General features: G+C 42.4%; 1 non-coding gene across 1 annotated transcript; it reads left to right on the forward strand.

Moving 5' to 3' along the window:
* Positions 1 to 2,219: 2,219 nt before the first annotated feature.
* On the forward strand, positions 2,220 to 2,402 carry LOC129406417 (U2 spliceosomal RNA). Its single transcript, XR_008630999.1, has one exon. It is a non-coding gene; the product is annotated as a U2 spliceosomal RNA (small nuclear RNA).
* The last annotated feature ends 2,773 nt before the right edge of the window (positions 2,403 to 5,175 follow it).

Here is a 5,175-nt window from a genome sequence, read left to right on the forward strand (position 1 = left end):
GTGGGAAATTTCCCTCTAATTCTTATTAAGCCATTTAAAATTGTATATATAGTTTTTGGGAGGTCCTTCCAAGCTGTTGCTCCAGGAGGGCTTAGGGTCACTCCCAGTGATACTCGGCCACCCTGGCTGGGGCTCTGCAGTACTAGGGTATATTCATGTCAACAGCGCTCAGGGACCTCTAAGATTATACCCTCTGATATTCACGGTATCATGTGTTTTGGGGATCAAGTCCATGCCACATGTGCCCAAGTAGCTGTACTATCTCCCAGCCTACGTGTATATTTGGGAAGGCACACCCTGCAGTGCCCTGGGTTTTCTGTTTGCTTTGTCCACAGGGATCATTTTGGGTGATGCTTGGGGATTCTATATTGAGCCTGGGATTGAATCAGGCATGGTCATGTGAAATATAAATGCTTTTACCCCTGTACAATCTTTCTGGCCCCCCATACAATTTTTTTTTGCTTTTTGGGTCATACCTGGCAATGCACAGGGGTTACTCCTGGCTCTGCACTCAGGAATCACCCCTGGCCGTGCTCAGGGGACCATATGGGATGCTGGGATTTGAACCCAGGTCAGCCGCGTGCAAAGCAAACGCCCTACCCGCTGTGCTATCTCTCCAGCCCCACAATTTTTTAACTTAACCTTTAATGTTTTAATAATTAAAAATCAGGGAGTCTCTGAGCTAGTACACTGATAACATTTAAAAATTATGTTTAGGCAAAATAATTGTTTTACCACTCTAATCCAACTGATTCTTTTTTTCCATATTCTTCTTTCGTTCTTGCTGACTGGTATCAAGTGTGATCAACGGAATGGTTATTCTTATTTCTATGTGACCAGTGGCATTTCCAACATCTGCAGTCCTGCCAAATCCTCATCATATAAGTGTGCATTTGCACAGGATAAGAAGTGAAATTCTGGCATCACTCTCTCTCCCTTGGATCTTTTATTTAAAGCACTAGTTCTCAATTCTGACTATACATAGATCACCTGACACCAGTGTCCCAGCCACAGAAACATTTCAGGTGGGGGCCCAGTTGCAAGCTTTGTTTAGCTTTAAGCCTCAGGTTTGAGAAGCCCTGCTTGAATGTCTATTTTGAAATTCTGGATGTGTCATTTTACACCCAGATTCTGTTCTGGCTAGTTTCAATGAGCCCATCTATTTCTGAACAGCAGTGGTGTGGATGGCCAGGTCATCACAAAGACTGGTAACTGTAATGTCACCTGCCCTGAATAAGACCTTCAAGTAATGCTGCAAAAGTTGAAAAACAGGAAATGCAGTCTGGTAACTGACACCCTCCTGGAAGAGGAGGGAATAACAGTATGAAAAAGTCGCTGAGTAACTCTCCCACGTGTGTACGTTTATTCTAAAAATGATCACGTATATCGTTATACATATTCTAATCTGAAATGCTCAACATAGTCTTCACACCCTCATTCAGGGATGAGCTCTGACTTGCAAGTTCCTGGAGGAAATAGTTCCTGGGGAAACAAAAAGCAGTTGATTGTCCCTGTCATTCAGAGAAACTTCTCACCTGCTCCTGTACCTACCCAGGTGAGAGGATGTGGTTTAGCAAAGGAGCTCATGAATAAGGTCATGCACTTCCTTTACTGTAGCAGGTGAAAACAGCCCAAGGTAGGCATCAATAGGAATGTGTGTGCATCAGCCAACCACTGTGTTTGGAATTTGATCTCTTATCCACCCCATCCCCCATTTTTAAAAACTAGGACCAAACAGGAAGTTGATTGGGATTTTGACTTGCTTCATTTCTCATCTTGTATTTTTCTTCTTATGTACTTTTTCAGGCTTGAATTTCCTGCCCACCTTTGCTTAAGATACCTGCCTCCATCCTTAATGCTTCTTCCATTTCCAGGGTGCCAGTAAGAGTCAGAACCCCATAGTTCTAGTCCAGCTCTGCTTTTGACCAGTTCTCTTAACTGCCTGAGCTTTAACCCGCTAATCTTATTTACCAAGCCTATAAAGTGAGATTCTTAATATCTATTTATAAGATTATTAGGAGGATTAAATGAATAATGTCTGCTAAAGGGTTTTGTAACTGTAAATCTATTCCCAGTCTTGTCTGCTTTCCTACTAAGGAAGGATAGAAAGCTATTAAAATATTAAATCTTGATCTTTGTTCTGTGCTTATGAAATTAACAGAGACTAGAGATGTCACAACAATAACCAATTTTATGCCAAATCCAGAGAGTCATGAAGTATCACTTCTTGGCCTTTTGGCTAAGATCAAGTGAAGTACAGAGAGTCATGAAGCTCAAAGAGAAGATTTTACATCAATGTTAAATTTTCTTTTTTGCTTTTTGGGTCACACCCAGCGATGCTCAGGGGTTACTCCTGGCTTTGCACTCAGGAATTACTCCTGGCAGTGCTTGGGGGACCATATGGGATACCGGGGATTGAACCCAGGTCCGTGCAAGGCAAACGCCCTACCCACTGTGCTATCGCTCCGGCCCCCATCAATGTTAAACTTTTTAAAAAAAGTTCCAGAAAATGGAGCCTTCTTAAATCAGAATTTATATTTTTTTTAAGAATTGGAGTAAAAATAAAATTCCTATGAATGCATTAACTTTCTAATACAGCTTCCTAAGAGGTGATATACTCTTCTGCATTAATTTTTGGATTTTTCCTCATATTTCTTAACTAGTCTGTCACATGAGGAATTATGACCAACAGAAAATTTTTTGAGGGTCTAGGGAGATAGCTCAAAGGAAATGGAGCACAATGTCCCACTCCTGTTATCCCCACACCAGACAGTTCCTTTAATACTGTTATTTTGGGACTGGAGAGATAGAAGAGCAGGTAGGGAACTTGCCTTGCATGTGGCCAACATGGATTCCATCTCTGTTACCCCCTGTGGTCCCCTGAGCTCTTCTAAGAGTAATTCCTAAACACAGAGCTAAGAGTCACTCCTGAATATTGGTGGATGTGGCTGAAAAACAAAACAAGTACTACTAGGTGTATCCGAGGTCGTCCTTGAGACACCTCTGTATAAAAGATGCTTGATGGGGCTGGAGAGATAGTACAGTGCGTATGGCACTTACCTTGCATGTGACTGACCCAAGTTTGATCCTCAGCATCCCATATGGTCCCCTGAGCACCACCAGGAGTATTTCCTCACAGCAGAGCTAAGAACCCCCCCTGAGCATATCCAGGTATGGCCCCCTACCCTACCCAAATAATAAAATAAAAGTGTTTTGGAAAGGCACACACTGAAAACATCACCATAAAACATTTTTTGTCTTATTTGTGTATTTATTTTTGACCACACTGGATGATACTCAGGAATGACTCCTGGTGGTGCTCAGGGGCCTATATGTGGTACTGGAGATTTTCTGGAATTTGATTATCTTTCCAGTCCATAAAGCACATTTAAATGTTCAAATGTTATTGGCAAAGATATACTCCCATTAGCACCCATCTCATCTTTCTCTCTTTAGATTCCCTCAAGGTCACTTTGCAAGAGATGGGGACTATATAGCAATAGTAGGTAATGTGCATTAAATGCTTCTCATATTTCAGCTGCTATGCTTCCTCAGGGCAGGTCATTCAACTCTTCCCCAGAAGACCATGGGCAAATGTACTGGATTGAAAAAATAAACCTGTGAATGTGAACCTGTAAAAGTTACTCCTTGCAGGTTGGAGAGAGTCTTTGCATTTATGAATATTACCTACATGGGCCCTGCCATAAGCAGAGCTCTCCAGAGATTATGGATTCTGAGCAATCTGGCTCTCTGCAGAATCTACATGACCATTTCAATTCTACTACTGAAGCAGGAAAAAAAGAGGCACATTCCTCTTTCTTTCTTCTTTTTTTTTTTTTTTTGCTTTTCGGGTCACACTGGGCGATGCACAGGGGTTAGTCCTGGCTCTGCACTCAGGAATTACTCCTGGCGGTGCTGGGGGACCATATGGGATGCTGGGAATTGAACCCAGGTCGGCTGCATGCAAGGCAAACGCCCTACTCGCTGTGCTATCACTCTAGCCCCAACACCTTCCTCTTTCTGTTTCTTGATCTATCGATTAGATGGTCCCTCCCAGATTGGGGAGAATTACTGAGTCTACAAATTCAAATGGGAATCAATCCCCTTATCAAGAAACACTCTCACAGATAGACCCATACATGACTTTTTTCTTTGTGTGTGTGTGTGTGTGTGTGTGTGTGTGTGTGTGTGTGTTTTGCTTTTGTTTTAAGGTTATAGCTGGAAGTGTTTAGGAGCTACTCCAAACTAGGTGTGGTATCATGGGGATCATGTACAGTGCTGGAGATCAAACCCAGGCCTCTTGCATGCAAAGCACACAGTTAGCCCATGAGCTATCTCACTATTTCTCCAGCCCCCAGAGGTAATGTTTGATGTGGGTAGTCCATAGCCACACTAACATATAAAGATTAGTCATTACCAACCCTTACTTAATTTTCTTTGCCTTATTTGGGTCACACCTGGCAATGCTCAGGGGTTACTCTAGGTTCTGCACTCAGGAATTACTTCTGAAAGTGCTCAGAAGACTATATGGGATGTTGGAGATTAAAGTTGGATCATCCACATGCAAAGCAAACACCTTACCTGCTGTACTATCACTCTGGCCTCCATATCATCATCAGCCTTTAATCTAATCATGTGCATCTTTCTAATGGGAGGTAGAGGGATATTTGATTGATAAACAGAAGAGGAGATGGTGATGTGGTGGTGGAGGCAGAATTGGAGTGATTAGGCCACAAACCAAGGGATGGCTGTGACCACCAGAACCTGGAGGAGGCAAGAAACGGATTTTCTACTAACATCTCTGGAGAGAGAGCATGGTGATCCAGGAACTGGCTCTGAACATCCAGCTTCCAGAACTGTAAGGGATGGGGGAGTGCTTGGTGTTGTAAATAACTAAGTTTATTATATATTAAAAATACTTTTGTTTTTTTGGCTACATCCAGCTATACTCAGAGCTTACTCCTGACTCCTTGTTCAGGAATCACTCTTGGTGGTGTTCTTGGGACCATAGTTGGTGCCAGGCATCAAACTGAAGTCTGCCAGGTGCAAGAAATATACATTTACCCTTGTGCTATTTCTCTGACTCCCAAGTTTATACTAATTTTTCTAAGACATGGAAAGTGACAAAGCAGATAATATTATCATCACATCCAGTTATAGATGGAGAAAGCAAAT

Source organism: Sorex araneus, chromosome 6, assembly GCF_027595985.1.
Source record: "Sorex araneus isolate mSorAra2 chromosome 6, mSorAra2.pri, whole genome shotgun sequence".
Classification (NCBI taxonomy): domain Eukaryota; kingdom Metazoa; phylum Chordata; class Mammalia; order Eulipotyphla; family Soricidae; genus Sorex; species Sorex araneus.